This window comes from Chiloscyllium plagiosum, unplaced genomic scaffold (genome assembly GCF_037043375.1).
Source record: "Chiloscyllium plagiosum isolate Xiang-an unplaced genomic scaffold, Cpla_swu_hap1 HiC_scaffold_9, whole genome shotgun sequence".
Taxonomy (NCBI): domain Eukaryota; kingdom Metazoa; phylum Chordata; class Chondrichthyes; order Orectolobiformes; family Hemiscylliidae; genus Chiloscyllium; species Chiloscyllium plagiosum.
The window spans coordinates 80515537-80538041 of record NW_028270147.1 but is presented as its reverse complement, the minus strand read 5'-3'; the positions used below and the strand labels follow the sequence as shown (position 1 = coordinate 80538041).

At 42.5% G+C, this 22505-nt stretch overlaps 1 protein-coding gene across 3 annotated transcripts in view; it reads left to right on the top strand.

The window, feature by feature from the left end:
• The window catches only part of nos1apa (nitric oxide synthase 1 (neuronal) adaptor protein a), a 386732-nt gene that overhangs the window by 286976 nt on the left and 77251 nt on the right, over window positions 1-22505 (top strand). The gene's annotated exons all lie outside the window — the stretch shown is intronic.

Genomic DNA, 22505 nt, shown 5'->3' with positions numbered 1-22505 from the left:
GGTCAGCACTGCAGCCTCACAGCACCAGGGACCCTGGTTCGATTCCACCCTTTGGTGACTGACTGTGTGGAGTTTGCACATTATCCCTTATATCTGTGTGGGTTTCTTCTGGGTGCTCCACTTTCCTCCCACAGTCCAAAGATGTGCAGGTTAGGTGGATTGGCCATGCCAAATTGCCCATTGTGTCCAGAAATGTGCAGGCTGAATGGGTTAACCATGGGAAATACAGGGTAGGGGGATGGGGATGGGTCTGGGTGGAATGCTGTTGGGGGAGTTGATGTGGACTGTTAGGCCGAATGGCCTGTTTCGCCACTGTTATGATTTGATTCTAAGGATGCGGACAAGAACCTGTAATGCTGCTGGAGTGGAATAGACAGTTCCGAATCAAGCATTTTCTCTGAATGTCAATTAGAAAATGTAGTTCCAGACACTTAAACCTGCGCTGTAATGAATGAACTGCCCTCATTGGGAAGGGCTGGTAAAATAAATTGTAGTTGGCGTAAATCGCTAAGACTGTCACAGCACAACAGATTTACTGATTCATCCTACTCTTCAGTCACGATCTCTTTTGGGAGGAAATTTGAATGGAACATCCAAACTCTGTGAAAGTTCTCCTTTTGTAAAGAGGCTTGAATCATGTTTTCCATATTCAGCTCCACTTGTTCTATCTACAATAATTGAGCATCGCAGCAGAAGGCCATTTGGCTCACTCTGCCTGTGCTGGCTGTTTTGAAAGCCAACTGGTTAGCTCCATTTCCATATTAATCCCCCCCACCTCCCTCACTGCTGGAACGTATTTACACAATTTACTGGTAAGCGTAATCCTCCTTGACGTGACAATGGGTTTCAGGCCTCCAGCTAACTAAAATGAAGACGAGCCGTCTGCTCAGACATTTGTCAGCTCAAGCCTTGTGATAATTTTGACACTGAAAGACAATGGACTGAGAAATTGTGTGAAGTGGTTTTCACATTGATTCACGGGACAAGGGTGTCGCTGACTGGGCCATTAATTATTGCCCATTCCTAATTGCACAGAGGGCAGTTAAGAGTCAACCACATTGCTGTGGGTACATTTGATCCAGACCAGGTAAGGATGGCAATTTCCCTTGCCGAAGGATATTAATGAAGCAAATGGGTTTTTCCGACAATGGTCACCATTAGACTCTCAATTTGGGACTTTTGTCGAATTCAAATTCCACCATCTGCCATGGCGAGATTGGAATCCAGATCCCTGGCACATTACCTGAGTCTCTGGATTCACAGTCCAGTGATAGTGCCGCTAGGCTGTTCCCCTAATTACTGAACTTATACAGCTCAACTGGTTCAACTGATTGTCTCCCTTATTTTAACTGGGGCATCAATTTGGTTTGTTTTAATCTGGTTAATGCATCTTATAAAAGAGCAGAGTACGAACTCACTAAGTGTTCAGATGCTAGAATTTAAACACGTTGATTACTTGTGCTTCAGAAGTCTCACTTGCAATAATTGCATAAAGTGGGGTGACAGGAGAGGAGGCTTTTCAGAACAGCACATAATGTTCTTTAAGTTCCCTCCTACTGTTCTATTTGGTCCTTAACCATGAACAAAAAGGATGTAGCATACTCGATCCTTTTAATGAACGAGTGGGCACACTAGCAGAATTCAATTACATTTCAGAATGGTAAAACCTCTCTGGGATAATTGACAGTTACAAACATTGCTGAGGGTGTTTTATTTATTTGCATACAACAATCAGTCTAAGTATTTGATCTGTTCCACTGCACTTCGTCCGATGTTCATCACCTCCAACAAAATACAGCTGACAGCAGAGCATCATTTATAACATCTGTGAGCTCCTGAAGCTGGTAATATCCCACTATCCGTCCGCTAAGTAATCCCCTTGGAGCATCTATGAATCATGAGACAGCACTGCCCTGTGGGGATATTACTGAAGATACGTGTCAGCATCTGGTGATTTACACGCCACTAGGAATCAAATATTGCCTCCAGCAGTGGTACTGTCCTGATGTTAACAGAACTTAGTTCATTGTCCAAACCTCAATATAACCTTAATCAGATATTTGTCTGGCTCCACTTCTGTGAAGTGCCTTGGGATGTTTTCCTACATTACAGCTACTAGGTAAATGCATGCTGTTGTTTGCAATAGCATAAGCACATAGCAGTCTTTTTCCAAAAAGCTAATGAAAGAGAAAGCAAGGAAGTTTGGCAAATCTTTCCCCCACGAGCAAAGAGGGATAGGTGTCAGGCAGGAAATTACGTACCCCAATTGTTTAATTTTATCTCTTGCTTCCTGGTGTATATTTTGACAGTGGTACTCACTAACAGTGAGTGTGGACTGGAGCATTTAGTTCTGGCCCTGTTTCCCACCTGTATTTGTTTCTAGGAAGGCTTGAGGAATGTCTCAGTTTGTGGGCTGAATTTTCCTAGGATTTCAGAAGACCGGCATAGGTCAACTCCCCAAAGCCATTCCTTCCTCTGAGTGCTTTTCCCAGAGAGGAAAATCCAATTCTAGCTGATAACGAGTCACCTGGCCTCGATTGTCCAGGCTGCAAGCAATGTTCCAATAGTGCATGGTGCTTTGTTTAGGAAAGTCGAAGTGGATTCGAGGCAGCTTTGCAGCACAGGGTCTGAGCTCTGACTGGATTTGAGGGTTTACACACATGCTACCAGTACTTTTATGAGGGGAGACAATCCCTAAGCAGCAACAATGTCTTTGCAACTACTTGGTGGAGATTTATGTCTCTGCTAATGCTAGCCCAGATGCTTCTCTGCTAATGAGGATGCCTGGGTGAGCCTGGCTGCAGCTTGTGCTGGTGGTCAGGCATTGCCCACACCACCAGCCTGACCATGCGCAGTGTTGAATAGATGCCCCCAAAACTCTCTAAAAGGTCAGGACTCTTGGAGGAAGCTTCTTAACTGACTGTCTCGGTGAAGATTTGTATCTGGTGCCTCACCACAGCCTCGACTGGGTATCTAATTGTGACCCATTCTGGAAAATTCAACCCTACAGGAAAAGGTGGGATCTTTATGTGTAGCAAGGGTGAACTATTAATATAGACTTTGAAACGTGAATTGAAATGCTTTGAATTCCCTTTGGGAATCTCAGGCAAGAAGAATTGGTCATGAGTTTTCAGAGATGTTTGATTTCCATCACAGATTTCTGTCACCAGATTGAAAACTTCATAAAGGGAAGGTAGTTGCTTGTATTTGTGGCTATTCAGTTGGGCAGGATATCACTAACGGTCTGATAGTGAATCAAAGTCTGGTCCTCTTTGATTTTCAACTTGTGTAACTGATCCAAATGTGGTCTCAAAGGTTGGTGGGTGACTCGAGACAAGGATACATGATAACAGACGGGCAAGAACGTAGGAGCTGACAGTATAGTTTAGACGGCAGAACTGGGTACTGCAGATGCTGGAGATTAGAGTCAAGATTAGAGTGGTGCTGGAAAAGCACAGTAGGTCAGGCAGCATCCGAGGAGCAGGAAAATCAATGTTTCAGGCAAAAGCCCTTCACCAGAAGGTTCCTGATGAAGGGACTTTGCCCGAAACATTGATTTTCCTGCTCCTCGGATGCTGCCTGACCTGCTGTGCTTTTCCAGCACCACTAAGTATAGTTTAGATGGCTAATGGAATGGGGAAACATGGCTATTGCAGGGAAATTAGGAATGCACATTTTTGAAAAAAAGCACAGGGCAAGAAGTATATGCTGACTGACAAGGTTCATACAAGAGGTCTTGAGGCACAGGCAAACAGAGGTCTAGAGTGGGGAAGTGTAATTCAAAATGGCGTTGGCAGCAGTTTCCACCTGATGAAACCTTCAGGAGCAATTGGAAGCCAGTGAGATGGATCCACCTGTGAGCAAGTCTACTGTACCCCAGGGCAAAAGGAATAGACAGTGAAGGGTCCAAACTATGGATGTTCATTTGTGCCTTGTATGATTGCCGCTATTTTGCCGACTGGGATGAATTCACTAATTAAAGGCATTGAACCTGAGACTGTCCTTGATCATAGGTGGTTCAACCAGTCTCTTGGTAAACAGCATTGCCCAAATATTCAATGGCCAGAAGTCGAAACACAAACTGGGTATTTGACACTGCGTTGCCACCGCCATACAAACTGCTTCCTTGATGAGTTGAGTTTAAATCCCACTGGTCGCTGTGGTGGGTGTTGAACTGTGACCGTGGAGCATTCACTTGCATCTCTGGATTACTAGTCCACTGACACTCTCGCTACACACCGCTGCCTCCTTTGTATAAAAAGGCTAAATGCATGTTGCTTTCATATAGTACCTTTCCAGTAGAAAATTACCCCGGGATCTTGTAGGAGCACAACCGAACAAAGAAAAAGTGACTCCAAGCCAAATAAGTTATCAAACCAGTGAGCCACAGCATACCGCACCCACCAACTGTGACACCGTCAGGGGGTCACACTCCCCAGATTGCTTGACTGTCAACCATGGGCGCTTCCCCCAACATTCCCCCCCCCCCGCCCCCCAAAAACTGTCAGAGTTGATCAAATGTGGTGGTGGAAAAAGCACGGCAGGTCAAGCAGCATCAGAGAAGCATGGGAGTCGATGTTCCAAGTCGGAATCTTTCATCAGGACTCGCCTGCAGCGTCAACTGCAGGCCACTGTTCCCATATGGCTCCACCAGCAACTTGCCCCATGAATGCAATGCCAACACGCACGCTCTTTGCCCAGTCTTCCCAGAATGCTTGATCATGTGTCGATTTTCCCGGAGAACCACAGGAGATAGGTGAGGTATTAAACAAGTCTTTCACCTCAAACAAAAACAGAAGTTTCTGGAAAAATCAGCAGATCTGGCAGCATCTGTGAAGAGAAATTAGAGTTAATGCTTAAGGTCCGGTGACCCTTCCTCAGAACGAGTATTTTGCCTCAATACTTACTGAGAAGAAAGACATGTAATTTATGTAAATGAATAGTGATGTCTTGAAAAGAGTCCACGTTACAGAAGATGAGGTGCTGGATGTCTTAAAATGCATAAAGGTAGATAAATCCCCAGTGAATCCCGGACATTGTGGGAGTGTAGGGAAGAGATTGCAGGGTCCCTTTCAGAGATAGTTGTATCATTGACAGCCACGGGTGAAGTGTCAGAAGACTGGAGGGTGGCTAATGTTGTGCCATTATTTAAGAAAGGTTGGTAAGGAAAAGCCAGGGATCTATAGACAGGTGACCTTACATCAGCGGTGGGTAGGTTATTGCAGGGTATTCTGAGAGATAGGATTTACATGCAATAGAAAGGTAATGACTAATCAGGGATAGTCAACATGGCTTTGTGCGTGGGAGATTGCGTACCACAATTTTGAGTTTTTTTTAAAGAGGTTACCAAGAAGATGGATGAAGGCAGAGCAGTCGACGCTGTCTACATGGACTTTAGCAAGGTTTTTGACAAAGTACTGCATGGTAGGCTGGTTAGATCACATGGGAACCAGGGAGGGCTAGCCAGTTGGATCAGAACTAGCTTGACAGAGGGTGGCAGTAAAGGCATGTTAATCTGATTGGAGGCAAATGGCCAGCAGAGTTTCACAAAGATTGGTTCTGGGTCCACTGTTGATTATCATTTATATCACTGATTTGGATGAGAATATACGAGGTATGGTTAGTAAGTGTGCAAATAATATCAAATGAGATCTTGATCAGATGGGCCAGTGGACCGACAAGTGGCAGATAGAGTTTATTTTAGATAAATACGAAGTATTGTACTTTTGTTTAAGACAAATCAGAACAAAACTTGCACAGTTAATGGTGGGGGTCTGGGTAGTGTTGATTTACAGAGGCACCTAGGGGTGCAGGTGCATTGTTCCCTGAAAATGGAGTTGCAGGTAGACAGGGTGGTGAAGAAGGCGTTTGGCACGCTTACCTTCATTGGTCAGAGCACTGAGTATAAGAGTTGGGACTTCATGTTGTAGCTGTACAGGAAATTGGTGAGGCCACTTTCAGAATATTGTGTACAATTCTGGTCACCCTGCTACAGGTAAAATGTTATTAAACCCGAAAGGGTGCAGAAGAAATTTCCTAAAGCATTGCGGGGTTTGAGTTATGAGGAGAGGCTGAATAGATTGGGACTTTTTTCCTCCTGAATTTTCAGAGGCTGAGGGGTGACTTTATAGAGGTTTATAAAATCATGAGGGTTATGGATGGGATGAATGGTCAAGGTGTTTTTCCAAGGGTAGAGGTGTCCAAAATGAGAAGGCATAGGTTTAAGATATGAGGGGAAACATTTAAAAGGGACCTGAGGGGCAACGTTTGCACCCAGAGTGGTGCATGTATGGATGAGGTGTTAGAGGCAGGTACAATTACAACATTTAAAAGACATTTGGACAGGTCCATGGATAGAAAGGGTTTAGAGGGATCTGGGCCAAACACAGGCAAATGAGACTTGTTCAGCTTGGGATCCCAGGTGAACATGGACACGTTGGACCTACGCTTCTGTGCTATATGACTGTATTATCAGATGAAGTCAGACCTTGGTCAGGGTGTAATTTCTAAGAAGATAATTTCAAGAAGCAAAATGAGGTGCTGAGGTTCAGGGATTTCAGAGTTGACAGTTGAGTTCGCTGCAATGTAGATTGCAGAGGGTTGGCGGCTGGCCAAGGAATGTTGACATAGTCAAGTCTGGTGTTTACAAGACATGGAAGATTACAGTAGCAAATGTGCAATGTTACAAAGGTGGGCAGAAGCAGCTTCTGTGGTTTTGGGTGGGTGGGGGTGGGGAGGAGAAGGGCAGGAGAGAATCAGGAGTCCAGTAGCCAGTTGGGACAGTAACAAAATGAACAATCAGCCGGGCAGGGGAAGGAAGCAATGGCAGAGATTACAGCTGAGGCCCATAGCACCTGCAGTGTTTCACTGGAGGAAGTAGCAATTTCATCCACAAACCGATGTTGGAGAAGCAGCCTGTCAGTATTGGAAGACAGTTCAGGAACCATGATGAAGTAGTGGATGATCTATTCACTATACATCTGATGGACCCTGAACTCCGCTGATATGACATTTTGTTGAGTAATTAAGATTCACTTAATTTTGTTCCTTTTTTTGTGAACATCTTTGTGTCTTATGGCATGTTCTTTACTCACTGTCTTCTTACCTGCTGTCTTGTTCTGATTAGATTTTGGGGTCCTGTCCATTTGGCATGTACTGCTGGTGAATTCAGTCACACCACCAAGACCTGGGACACTCAATAGCTTGAAATATGTGCAAATGAATGAGACTGTTGATTTAAATGTTGCAGTACTTTGTCCTCCGTTAAACGTAATGAGTGGAAAATTGTTGGGGACAGCTGTGTGGCTTTTGGCTATCGTCCTCACAGCAATTGCAGGAGTGAAGAATGAACGTTTACGTGAATGGGTAATTCCTGAGGTACAATGACTTGCACCTCAACTACCCACAAACAAAAGCTGCAGCTTCCATTCTAAAAACGAACGCAAGATGATGGATGATGTGAAATCCTCAGTGAGCATCTCTGTGTACAAGGGACAATAGAACAGATGAGCAGCCCTTGCACAATTAGAACTCAATGATGCAGCTGAAAACAGGAACCAAATTTGTTTTTGCTAAATTCCTTTTCTTATTCAATTTTTTCTACATGGTCTATTCTCAATGCCTTGAAATCTAGGGGCACTTTTGAATTAACCTGAAAATGGCAAACTCTTCAGCCAGTAAATAGGCCAGATTTCAGTTTCTGTTGGTTTTTAATTCTAATTTCTGCTAGAACCAGAAGTCATTTATTTCCCAGTCTTCTGCGACTATAATTGAAAGGGTGAGCTGCCTGGCTTTGCAACGATGCTTGTAAACTTAAATAAAGTAATTGCCTGTTCGGGATCTATCTTTCAATGGCTTCCCTGATGTGTGTGTTCCTGACTCCCTGATGTGTGTTTCTAAGGTCTCTGGTTGCCATTGTACCTTCTGTTTTGAGTGTGGAGAGAAGGGGCAGCTCAATATGGACTGAAGCTCAATAGTTGTTTCCCAACTCATTGAGATGGTCACATTCTAAGAAAAAGGTGACGTGCAAATGGCCGAACAGAATCTAAACTGGGTCAGCCAAGATTTTCATTTCCCAGACCCCTAAGGGTTTCATTTGGGTTTGGAGTATTGAAGCACTTGATGGATTTAATGTCATGATTCCCATTTACTTAAACATTCCATTTTTTATTACTACTTAGTCTTAAATGCCAGGAAACAGCAAGAATTCTCCCACATAATTTTCTTTTGGTGTTGGTTGGTACGTTGCATTGACTTCAGTGCAATTCATTAATTGCCACTTTTGAAAAGTGGCACGTTGCATATTGCACATTGTTTTTAGTATTGTTTTAATATATTGTCTTGTGAGTCCCACCAAAATGCAACTAAGCATCTTTCCAATTCTGAAAAATCTGTATGAAAGGTATATCCTCCACAGATAGACTCATTTGAATTCTTAATGCATGCACCCACCCCTCAGTCCCTAAAACAGAAAGGATCTTCATGAGAAAGCATCTAGCAAAAGTTTTTCTTTTTGAACAGTATCAAAAGACAATATTGAAGAGGCAGTATAATGTTGCCTTCCCATCCTTTGTTTAAGCACTGTTTCTGTCAGCCCTTTTGTCTGGTTTATCTAAGCCACTTTGAGGGTCGTCCAATTGATTGGGAAAGGTGTTAAGGAATTATCTGAATGGCAGCTTGGAATTTCCATGGAGCAGTTCTTGGCACCTCCTCCGTTGTAACTTTGGCGAAGGTGACAGGGAAATAGCTCCGAAGCAATGCCAAAACATGGGAGCATACATTGTTGTCCTTATAGGTATTTTCACTTTGAAATTGTTTGTTGTAGGTAATCGTACTAAAGTGTTGCTACTCTGAGTGTAATCAAAAAATGGAGGGCATTTTCAAATCAGTCAGCTGAAGCTGGAGGTTAATGCAGATTGAGCTGGATTAAGCAAAAGACAATTTCTGAAGGCGTGAAACAACCAAAAGAAACTAGTGATGCGTAGAGGGTAAAGCAATGTTTTGAAAAGAGAGTCAATCATTTGAGTCATCGAGCAAGGGTACTTCTTTTAATTAAGTGTCTTTGTTTGATTGAATCTACTTCCATATCAGGAGCAAAGGTTCTCTTTGAAATTCTATCGGTTCCATAGACACCCTGACTGATCATGCCTTGTTTCTGTTTTCAGTAGCTGACTGCACTGAGCAGTTAGTTTGGGCTTGGCAACCTTGTCTCTGAGTAGAGGTTTGTGGATACAAGTTGCTATCACGGATTTGAGCACTTAATCTAGGCATTCCTGTGCAATACTGAGGGAGTGCTGCTTCTGTTGGAGATTAGATTCCCTACAGTATGGGAACAGCCCCTTTGGCCCAACAAATCCACACCGATCCTCCAAAGAGTTACCCACCCAGATCCATTCCCCTACCCTACATTTACTAACGCACCTAACACTATGGGCAATTTGGCATGGCCAATTCACCTGACCTGCACATCTTTGGATTGTGGGAGGAAACCAGAGCACCTGGCTGAACCACCGTGCCACCCTGATACCATTGCTTAGGTCACATGTTTGACGCCTGTCTTCCCAGGTGAATCCATAAAATGCCACTGCTTTAGTAGGTGGTCTGTTCAGCATTAATCCCCTAAACCAACAGCCATAAAAGGGATGAACTGGCCATTTCCTCCACTAAAGAACTGCGGATCTGGAAATCATAAACAAAACAGGAATTCCTGGAAAAACTCAGAAGGTTGGATGGGTATATGAATAGGAGGGGTTTGGAGGGATATGGGCCGGGTGCTGGCAGATGGGACTAGATTGGGTTGGGATATCTGGTTGGCATGGATGGGTTGGACTGAAGGGTCTGTTTCCATGCTGTACATCTCTATGACTCTAGGTCTGGTAGCATCTGTGGAGATTTCTCCACAGATGCTGCCTGATCTGATGAGCTTTTCCAGCAATTTCTGTTTTTGTTTCCATTTACTTCACTGATGTTTGTGGCATCTAACAGCTTGTAAATTGGTTGCTGTATTTCTAGACCACTGTGTTGACTGTAAATTACTTTTGAGTGCCCTGTGCCCATGTATGACATGGTCGAGATGTAAATTGTCCTATTTGCACAGGATTATTCCATTCTAACACAATTTGCTGTGGTGAAAATCAAAGTCTACAAATATACAGCAGGATCCATCAACTTCTCTTCAGATGCTGACAGATGTATCGCTCCAGTATTTTAACACTTCATCTTTCAGTCATGTTGGTTGGATAGTGGTAGGATGCATTTTAGATATATTGTTGAATTATGTAGAACAAAATTTTTGGGGGGAAACTAATGTGGAAAGGAGTAAATTCTATCATAGTTAACGTCCTGAAGAAGGGTCACTGGAGCCGAAACGTTAACTTTGATTTCTCTCCACAGGTGCTGCCAGACCTGCTGAGCTTTTCCGGCAATTTCTGTTTTTGTTGCTGATTTACAGCATCTGCAAGTCTTTTGGTTTTTGAATTGTATCGTACCTTTCTTCCCTGTTTTTCATTCTCTTTCGTAATGGAATGTCTTCCTGCATGGGGCTATAAGATGGCAGAACTTTCAACTTAATCAGTAAATAATACACATTGAATAAGAATCAGAGATTTGTCTGCAATGGGTTTCTAGACTGTGGAATGAGAAATGGCCTTTCTAACTGGAACCTGCATGTGGTCCATATATTTAGTGCTACTTCTCACTTTTTAGCCATGTTTCTCAGATACATTTAATAAATGAATTCTGGAGTTGTCCTTTTTATAAGAGGAGTAAGAATTGCTAAGCAAGAAAATCACAAGTGCACACAGACACGGCATGTCAAGCTGTGATTTGTCACTCTAATGGAAGACATAGAGTTGCAGAGATGTACAGTGCGGAGACAGACCCTTCAGTCCAACCCGTCCGTGCCGACCAGATATCCCAACACAATCTAGTCCTACCTGCCAGCACCCGGTCCATATCCCTCTAAACTCTTCCTATTCGTATACCTATCCAGATGCCGTTTAAATGTTGCAAATCCTCCACTATTTCCTCTGGCAGCCCAATCCACACACACCACCCTCTGCGTGAAACAGTTGCCCCTTAGATCTCTTTTCTATCTTTCCCCTCTCACCCTAAGCCTTAGCCGCTAGTTTTGACTTCCTGCCCCAGGGAAAAGACCTGGTCTATTCACCCTATCCATGCCCCTTATGATTTTATAACCTCCATTGAGGTCACCCTTCCTTCAGCCTCCGACCTATCAGGGAGAACAGGCCTAGCCTAGTCAACCTCTCCCTAAAGCTCAAATCCTCCAACCCTGGCAACATCCTTGTAAATCTTTTCTGAACCCTTTCAAGTTTCACGATGTCCTTACAATAGGAAGGAGACCAGAATTGCATGCAATATTCCAAAAGTGGTCTAAACAATGTCCTGTACAGCCGCAGCATGACCTCCCAACTCCTGTACTCAATACTTTGACCAATAAAGGAAAGCATACCAAATGCCTTCTTCACTATCCTATCTACCTGTGACTCTACTTTCAAGGAGCTATGAACCTGCACTCCAAGGTCTCTGTTCAACAACACTGCCTCAGACTTTACCATTAAGTATATAAGTCCTGCTAAGAATTGCCTTTCCAAAATGCAGCACCTCGCATTTATCTGAATTAAACTCCATCTGCCACTCCTCAGCCCATTGGCCCATCTGATCAAGATCCCATTGTAATCTGAGGTAACCTTCACCGCTGTCCACTACACCTCCAATTTTGGTGTCATCTGCAAACTTACGAGCTATACCTCTTAAGCTCAGGGGCAGTAATGCTAGATATCTACCAAGATGCTGTTTCCTTTTGATTTAGTGGATATGATTGACCCACATAGGGAACAGATGGGATCTTAAACTTGATGAATTTCCAGTGATATGATTTATATGTCTATGCAATTTCAAAGCAGTTTTATCTGCACATTGCCGTGACATGTTTTCATCCATTCATATTTAATTATCACCATTGCTCATAACAAAAGTGGATTTAAAGTGCTCAGAATAAGGTGTTGGGACAATTGCTGAGTTATTTTCTCAGTTTTTCTGCGGGCAATTGTCCAGTGCTGTTGTAACAATAGTTGTGCAGCCATTCCTCTTTCTCTGCACCTGTATAGATTGTAGAAGTTGGCTGCTGCTCAGTCCGTGCTCTCTTGCCTCTAACATAGTCAGTTGTGGCTGCACACCAGGGTAATACAGCATCTAGCCTACACGTCCCATGCACCACTGAAGGAATGCTGCACTGTTAGAGGTGCAGTTCGTTGAGAGGAAGTTTTAAATAAAAGCATGATCTGCTAATGTAAAAGAACCCATTACGTTATTTTTCAAAAATAAGAAGTCCTAATCAGAAATGCCCCTCATCAACATCACAGATCACATAATCTGGTCATTACCACTTTGCTGTTTGTGGGTTTTTCCTGTGTTTAAATTATCCTTTCCTGCATTGCGCTAATATCTACATCCAGTAAGTATTTCATTGTTTGTAAATTGCTGTGAAACCTTCAGGGGTCATGAAAAGTGTTGTGTAAGAGCTTCAGGAACATGAAGCAACCTTGCTGCACATCACTAAGTATAAATACCTCAGTATGGGTGGAGTCACAACACTAAGAGGAATACTCTGGAAGACACTTGAGTGAGACTACCTGGGAGAAATCTAGATAGCACATGAACGTGAACTCATGAAGAAGATAGATTCGCCCTTATCTGCTGTAACTATGCAATCCGAGCCCAGTATATCTATGGTTATAATATGTAAAGGAGCATTTTGTAATATTGTGTAATAGTTTTACTTTAAAGTCTTGGCCTGAAGGCAGTTCTTGACATTGCCTTCTCCTCGACCAATCTGTTTTGAACTCCAACTCATACTGTGGCATTTAACCACAGGATAAAAGAAAATGCACAATGTAAATACAAGTCTTTTTCTTATTTTATTGATTCTGGTTTCCATAGCGCTCCACATTCTCCTCTGACATGTATTGTTTGGTGAATCAGTGTATCTGTGTGCATTTATATGGTAATTAAACTTGCTGGGATCAGGAGTATACTGTGTACTGGTTGCAGTGCTCGCAGACCATTCAATAGGTGTGAAGCACACTTGGACGTTCTGAGATCAGGAGGGGTGCACTCATTTTTAGCTTTGTGTTCTGTTCTGAGCTTTGGGAAATAAAGTGCCCCAATTGAGAATCAGAATGACAAAGCTTCCTTCAGTTCTTCTTCTTATGGGTAACAGGAGTTTCTTTTCTGTTTGGAATTAAGAAAAGAGGTGGGGGAAGGGCCAGAGTTTGAGGGCAGAGCTGCCAGCAGTAGTCAATGCCAGCCCTCGAGTGTTCATTAGCTGCAGGTATCCTGGCAGTGCCCTTTTGTTTGTTGTTTAGCAGAAATATTTGAGGTCCGGGTTCTCAATTTCCCTCTCAAACATGTCTGCAGAGCACACTCAATAATGGACCACTCTGTTCCAAAGTAGACAGGCGACCTCTTTGTTTGATGTATTCTGAGTGAAGGCCTTGAGATTTTGACTGTTAGTTGTCAGCACAGTGAACATTTTGAGCAGTAGCAATGTCTGTTGAAAAGCTAGTGAGGAGAAAATGCTTCTGCCTGCTGTTGCAATTAGGCCTCCAGCTGAAAACAAACATCCTATAAACATTACCCAGTGTCTAGCAATTAACTCCAAGGCAATATTTCAACAATGAATTTGAAAGTACACATATCATATAAAAGCAGGATTACCTGAACATGCAAGTAAAAACCTGACCTTTCGAATTATTCCCACACATCACGGTGGCTCAGTGGTTAGCACTGCTGCCTCACAGCATCTGGGACTCAGGTTTGAGTCCACCCTCGGGCGACTGTGTGGAGTTTGCACATTCTCCCCGTGTCTGCGTGGGTTTCCTCCAGGCGCTCTGGTTTCCTCCCACAGTCCAAAGATGTGCAGGTGAGGTGGATTGGCCATGGGAAATGTGGGGCTACAGGATAAGGAGTGGGTCTGAGTGGGATGGTCTTTGGAGGGTCGCTGTGTTCTCAATGAGTTGAATGACCTGCTTCCACACTGTTGGGATTCTATGATATCCTCGACTTTTTCTCGTGCCTTCTTAGAATTGTCACTTCTGCTTCTGAAAGCTTAATCCCTGTGCTGTTAAACAAATTGTTTTTACGGTTCGGTTAATAAAAGATTTCGGCAGCATCTAAAATATACAAGGCTAGTTAAAAAGCAAGCTCTAGATTCTGTCTTTATTGGGAGTCACTATTGCATATTCTCTGGAATACTGAACCACAGGGGACCATTGTTTCCTGACAGATCAATGCTTCAGGGAGTGCTACTTTGTATCTGCACAGTAATTCACAATGTCCCAGTGTCCAAAATATATTATTGGGAGTCCTGTACCGCCTCCACCTCCCCTCCCATTGTGAGGTTTGCAATGAAAGGTTACTCGCCTGTGGATTCCTGCTTGAAAGTGTGTGAGTGAATTGCTGGAGTTTTCTTTCATGCTTTCCAGCCAGCAAAGCAGTACTTTCATCTTGGGAAGAAAACCGTCCATTGTATTTTGTTTGCCAATCGATCTGATGACACAATCTCTCCGCAGCCTTGCCAGGTCTTGCTTCTGGCAACCCTTTCCCTTATTGCCCTTCTCCTCACCTCCCCCTCTCCCCCCCCCGCCATCTCTCGACTGTCCCTCCCTCTCCTCCCCACCATTTGGGTTTGGTCAATCCAGGTTGCATCACTGCTATCAACATTGAGAGGTACTGCGTGTGTCGTACATGGAATTCTTTGCTGGAAGTGGCAACATCAATTCTAGAGTTCACAACTGAAAGCCAGCCTATGTATTGCAGAACTGTCAATGTTGTACACAACTCGTTTCTTTCTTTCACCAGTTCTCTGCTTGTCCACCACCTCGAAATATTAAACACTGGTATGTAGTAAAGCTCCTCTGGTAATGAATGTTATTTTGTAGCTTTTGACACTTGCATTCATTGCCTCCTTCATCAAATCCCCTCCCCCCACCCTTCCCTCCCATTGTATCTCACCGCCCCCATCCCTCCCTCCTGAAAAGGCAAGAGAGAAACAACAAGAAACAAAAATGCTGCTGACACCTTCTAGTGTTAAGAACCTATGGGAGTCTCAAATTGTGCTTTAAGTGCCAAGCTCAGCCCTGGATCTCAGTCAAATTTTTTTTTGACAGTATCTTATGCTATCTCCTGAAAAATGGATCCTACATTTGTCTGCCATTTTCCCTGTCCCCCGTTCTGTGCTTGATTCATTGCCTCTGAATTGAATTGAATTAGCTTTATTGTCACATATACTCAGATGAGTGCAGTGAACAGTTTACAGTCGCTGCATTACAGCACCATCTTGGATACAAAGGTACTGAGATACAGATTCTTAAGATCGAATTCTTAGGAACCAAAATAAATGAGAAAAGTAAACAAATAAATCGTCCACCGTTTTAGGTCTTAGGAATATATTAGAAAAATAAAGAAGCAATAAAAGTTCAGAATATAAGTGTTTCTGACCCAGTCTATGCCAGCACCTGTCCTCAAGGGAGACCTCCACCAGCTTGCTGCCACTTGTACCAGAACCCACACTCTTCCCTGGAACCAAGAGTCCCTGGCTCCACTGTCAGGCCAGGCCACTGCTGGGCCATCAGTCCCGCCTCTGCTGCTGATGTCCCCTTGACGGCGCCGCCATCTTGAAGAGATGTATCAGCAATGACTCTGCACCCCTCCCTACACCAGGGATAGAGGTTTTTCTTCATAGTATTGGAATGAATTTGATGAGAGGTGATGCAATGCAAACTGCATTTCTTCAGCCAGTTGTTATATGTTCCACCTAACATTCTGCAGCTTTCATTCGTTTTAGACATATCTGAACACAAAAGGCAAAGGGGAGTTCATTGTTTTAAACACCCAGGTCAAAATGTCACCCCCACTTTGTTTAAGATGATTGTTATTTAAAGTTTGTTGTGCATTTCAAAACACTTTCAGGCATTATTTTCCAATTATACTCTTGATTGTGTCTTCTATTCACCTCCTTTGCCTATGATTTTGAATTTTCTCAGTTGAATTCCACTCTTTGACTTTATATTTTCTATCAATTGCAATCACAGTCTCTTAAAACAACATTGTTTGGTTTTGCATTCTGGCTTTGGATCACAGGAGGAGAGTGATTACAAATTTGGGGAAGAAACTGGGACTTGTTGCTGTTTTGTTAAATGTTAAAAGACTTGAAGTTATGTTGATTGCCTCAAGATGTTCCAAAGTGTTTCCTAGCCAAAGAAGATTGAAGTATAATCAATGTAGTAATAGGGAGAAAAAAACTCCAATAATTTGCACACAGCAAAAGCTCCCACAAACCTAATGAAGTAATGAGAAGATTGTCTGTCTGTTTTAATGTTGTTGGTTGAGGGCTAGGTTCTGGCTACGCGCCAGGAAGAAAAGCCGTGATCTTCAAAATGCAAAAATGAAATCTCTGATCTCCTTCTGAGTCCAAGTTAGAAAATGTTCCCAACTTGTTAATGGGGAAGGAATTGTATCCACTAATCTTTTTGTATGTTGTAGATATATACATGACTTCAGAAAATGTCTCCATTCATAGAAAGTTAGTATAAATAGTGGACCATCCGATAATATTTCAATATTTGATCACTTGTATTTTTAGAGAACACTCCATTTTAGGTCTGCTCAGTCAATGCTATGAGGCATATTTTACAATGTGATGTTGTATAAACCCTGACATGTATGAGAACCCCTCGCACACATCTGCTATGTTACTATCCTGTCACTATTGGATAAGTTTCACTCTAGTTCCTCCACTGAGGTGTCAGTACGGGAGCACTTTGGGCCAGCGACCATAATTCTATTAGATTTGAAATAGTAATGGAAAAGCATAGACCAGATCTAAAAGTTGAAGTTCTAAATTGGAGAAAGGCCAATTTTGACTGTATTAGGCAAGAACTTTCTAAAGCTCGTTGGAGGCAGGTGTTCACAGGTAAAGGGACGGCTGAAAAATGGGAAGCCTTCAGAAATGAGATATTGAGAATCCAGAAAAAGTAAATTCCTGTTCAGGTGAAAGGAAAGGCTGGTAGGTATAGGGAATGCTGGATGATTAAACAAATTGAGGGTTTGGTTAAGAAAAAGAAAGAAGCATATGTAAGGTATAGACAGGAGAGATCGAGTGAATCCTTAGAGTATAAAGGAAGTAGGAGTATACTTAAGAGGGAAATCAGGAGGGCAAAAAGGGGACATGAGATAGCTTTGACAAATAGAATTAAGGAGAATCCAAAGGGTTTTTACAAATATAGTAAGGACAAAAGGGTAACTAGGGAGAGAATAGGGCCCCTCCAAGATAAGCAAGGTGGCCTTTGTGTGGAACCGCAGAAAATGGGGGAGATACTAAATGAGTATTTTGCATCAGTATTTACTGTGGAAAAGGATATGGAAGATATAGACTGTAGGGAAATAGATGGTGACATCTTGCAAAAGGTCCAGATTACAGAGGGGGAAGTGCTGGATGTCTTGAAACTGGTAAAGCTGGATAAATTCCCAGGACCTGATCAGGTGTACCCGAGAACTCTGTGGAAAGCTAGAGAAGTGATTGCTGGGCCTCTTGCTGAGATACTTGTATCGTCGATAGTCACAGGTGAGGTGCCGGAAGACTGGAGGTTGGCAAACGTGGTGCCACTGTTTAAGAAGGGTGGTAAGGACAAGCCAGGGAACTATAGACTGGTGAGCCTGAACTCGGTGGTGGGCAAGTTGTTGGTGGGAATCCTGAGGGACAGGATGTACATGTATTTGGAAATGCACGGACTGATTAGGGATAGTCAACATGGCTTCATGCGTGGGAAATCATGTCCCACAAACTTGATTGACTTTTTTGAAGAAGGAACAAAGAGGATTGATGAGGGCAGAGCAGTAGATGTGATCTATATGGACTTCAGTCAGGTGTTCAACAGGTTCCTCATGGGAGACTGATTAGCAAGGTTAGATCTCATGGAATACGGGGAGAACTGGCCATTTGGATACAGAACTGGCTCAGAGGTAGAAGACAGAGGGTGGTGGTGGAGGGTTGTTTTTCAGACTGGAGATCTGTGACCAGTGGAGTACCACAAGGATCAGTGCTGGGTCCTCTACTTCTTGTCATTTACATAAATGATTTGGATGCAAGCATAAGAGTTACAGTTAGTAAGTTTGCAGATGACACTAAAATTGGAGGTGTAGTGGACATCGAAGAGGGTTACCTCAGATTACAACAGGCTCTTGAACAGATGGGCCAATGGGCTGAGAAGTGGCAGATAGAGTTTAATTCAGATAGATGCAAGGTGCTGCATTTTGGGAAAGCAAATCTTAGCAGGACTTATACACTTAATGGTAAGGTCCTAGGGAGTGTTGCTAAACAAAGAGACCTTGGAGTGCAGGTTCATAGCTCCTTGAAAGTGGAGTCACAGGTAGATAGGATAGTGAAGAAGGCGTTTGGTATGCTTTCCTTTATTGGTCAGAGTATTGAACACAGACGTTGGGAGGTCATGTTGCGGCTGTACAGGACATTGGTTAGGCCACTGTTGGAATATTGTGTGCAATTCTGGTCTCCTTCCTATTGGAAAGATGTTGTGAAACTTGAAAGGGTTCAGAAAAGATTTACAAGGATGCTGCTGGGATTTGAGCTTTCAGGAGAGACTGAACAGGCTGGGACTACTTTTCCTGGAGCGTCGGAGGCTGAGGGGTGACCTTATAGAGGTTTAAAAAATTATGAGGGGCATGGATAGGATAAATAGGCAAAGTCTTTTCCTTGAGGTCGGGGAGTCCAGAACTAGAGGGCATAGGTTTAAGGTGAGAGGGCAATGATATAAAAGAGACCTAAGGGGCAACTTTTTCACACAGAGGGTGGTACGTGTGTGGATGAGCTGCCTGAGGAAGTGGTGGAGGCTGGTACAGTTGCAATATTTAAGAGGCATTTGGGTGGGTATATGAATAGGAAGGGTTTGGAGGGATATGGGCCGGGTGCTGGCAGGTGGGATTAGATTGGGTTGGGATATCTGGTCAGCATGGACGGGTTGGACCGAAGGGTCTGTTTCCATGCTGTACATCTCTATGACTCTCTGAACAGTTTGATAATGGCTATGAATTATGTCAGTAACTTGTAAAAGCTTAGCTTAATATTGATTGCACTGTGAATATTTCTGTAATTTTCAATCCTCTCTCCACACTGGTATTTGTGGCAAACTGAAAAATAATGTTTGTTTCTCCTTACCATATCCTGCTTATAAAAATAAGGAACACAACACCATTCAAAACCTTGGTGTAACTCCAGCTTTGTGCCCCCTATGATTCATGATGCTGGTTCTCGCGTTGTACTACGCAGAATGGTTTTTCATCAACATTGATTTAATTTGATGTCCCGTCAGGAAATTGGGAAAATCATTATTATTCTATTAAATGCAAAAGTGATTCAATTGCGAAAGCCTCTAACTTTATTACCAATATGCTATGCATGAACAAAAAATATCAAATAAAAATTAGTTCAGAGTACAAAGGAGGCCAAGTGACAAAAATAGTTAATTTTGAAAGTGATTTAAGCATCCCAAAGATCTTCAGAAACCTTGAAGCATGGAGAAGTGAATGAAGGTCACTGAGTTATCCAGGATGGATCAGACAGTAGTTGATTACTTTTAAAGTTGCTCAAATCTGCTATTTAGGAAGTAAATGCATCAAACTGAAAAGTATGTTTTGAAAACCAGTCTTTGATAAAAAGCAATTCCTCATTATCTCACTATCTTTGCCTGTCTCCTTTCCACATTCCCCACCTTTCTGGCATGCATGACACTCAAATTTTCATAGGAACAGAAAGCATCTTTGATGTAGTCAAAATAGTGCCAGATGGGCAATTCTGGAGATCCTGTCCCTGAGCCTAGCACTTCACAAACAGAGGAATGGGGACAGTTTGTAGTTTGCATTTTCATGTTTCATTGCGTGACTGCCTTCACACTGACGTCATTTTCATTTGTGAGATTTGCAAAACGCAACTCCATCTTTTGCTTAAATATTTACTGAAATCATTTGCAGAGGTCGTGTGCCCTCTTAGATAAGTTCCAGGACATGTTTTGAGCAATCAAATGATCTTGGGATTATTGAAAGTAGACATGAATGTGCATAAAAACTCACTGAAAGCTGTCAAGATGTTTAAATATTTTTGGTTAATATTTTTAAAAGTTTACTGTGACTACACACTAGCTATCTGTGGACATTGGCTTAAATCTATTCTACAACCTTTCATTATCACAGTGGGATGCTTGTGAGCTAATTGGCAGACAGGAAACAAAGAGTCAGAATAAATGGGTCTTTGTTTAAGTGGCAGGCAGTGAAAAGTGGGGTACTGCAGGGATCAGTGCGAGGACCTCAGCCATTAACAATACACAATAAACTCAATTATCCAACCGAAACGGGCGGGGAGTATTTTTTTCGGATAACTGATATGATCTGATCGTAAACAAAGGAAGCCATACTGAACATAATTACATAAAAAAGCATGTTTTCAGAGTTTTTCTTTCATTCAATTGAAAAAAATGTGGACAAACACTGGATATGGCTTTAAAAATTCATGATATTTTATAAATAAAATCACTTTTTGGTTAGAGTTTGACTGAAGCCTGTGAAATTTATCGCTGACATTTTCCACAGTTTTATCTGGGTCCTCGACAGCAGCCAGCGTCTTTCTGTTCAGTGTCGTCCCGCCATCCAGACTAACCGAGTGTTGTCCCTCCCTCCTCAGTGACCGCCAAACCTTTAGAGAGAGAGGTGCAAAATATAAAGAGAACATGAGAGAGAGTAGTTTTTTTTGCTGACTTCAGTTTCTGTCCTCTCATCAACTTTTTCAGAGGGAAATGTTTTCCTTGTGTTTCCTCCTGTCAGTTTTCCTCCTGTTTATTTTCGTGTGTGCTAACTCACGACAATTTGCTTTCCCCCATCAAAAAAAAGTTAAATTAAATTTTGTTGTCAGCTGAAAGATATTGAATTTCTTTTTAGTTGGAGAAAAAGCGTCCTCATGGCATAATGGGAGGAATAAGCAACGGAAATGAAAAGTGTGAGTGCAGTTTTTTTACTTAACTCTCCGGAGAATGAGCTGAGGAAAAAAGTTGTTAGGTTTGCAAAACGGAGCAAGTCAACGTTGAGAGGGAATCTTGCTGTTAGAGCACACAGCTCGGGCTTGCACATATGTTGTTCTTATGTGTTCACAGTCACAAACCTTTGTCCTCGGGGAGAACAAGTTTCAGAGAACCTTTTTATAACAAGTGTAAGACTTAACTCTAATGTCACGTCTCGAGTATGTATTTGAAGTTAATTATCTATTAAAGCATACTAGCATCTATATTCCTGTTCAAATTTACAAAATGATGCCTTAAATGGATGAGGAATAGAATTTTCCTACTTCAATTGAAACGTGTGTGCAGGGACCTTGACACTGTTTGGATAATCCGAAATTGAGATAATTGATGTTTGCATAACCCAGGTTGTTCTGTATATATTAGTGATTTAGATAAGGTAACTAAGTATCTCCAAGTTTGCAGACAACTTAGAGCTGGGTGGGAGGGTGAACCATTAGGAGGATGTAGAGATGCTTTAATGAGATTTGGACAAGTTGAGTGAGTACGTGGATGCATGGCAGATAAAGTATAAAGTGAATAAAGGTAAGGTCATCTACTTTGGTAGCAAATACAGGGAGGCAGATTACTATCTGACTGGCAATAGAGTGGGAAAGAGGGAAATGAAATAGACCCTGGGTGTCTTTGTACACAAGTTACTGGAAGTAAGCATGCTGGTGCAGCAGGCAGTGAAGAAGATAAATGTTATGTTGGCCTTCATAGTGAGAGGATTTGAGTACAGGAGCAGGGATGTCTTGCTGCCATTATGCAGAGCACACCTGGAATATTGTGTACAGTTTTGGCCCCTTCATCTGAGAAAGGTTGTTCTGACTATGGAGAGAGTGCACCAAAGATTTATGAGATTGATTCCTGCAATGTCAAGACTGGTGTCTGAAGGCTGATTATGGATAGATCAGGACTATATTCACTGGAGTTTGGAAGAATGAGGGGAAATCTCTTAAATACTTGACTGGATAGGATTAATGCAGGAAGAGAGCCCATAACGAAGGGTCGCAGTCTAAGGATGTGGGAATAGCCATTTAGGACTAAGATTAGGAGAGATTTCTTCACCCATAGAGTGGTGAACTTGTGGAATTCCCTACCACAAATAGATGGAAGTGGTCATGTCTTTTGAAAATGCTACTGAGGCCAAAACACTTTGAATATTTTCAAGAAGGAATTGAATACAATTCTAACTGTTAAAAGGATCAAAGAATATGGTGACAAAATGGGAACAAGGGACTGAGTTGGGTGATGAGTCAAGATCATATTGAATGATGGGACAGGCTTGAAGGGCTGAGTGGCCTATTTTTCTATATTTCTGTTTGCGGTTTGCCAAATCGATGTCATTATAAAGTCTAACAT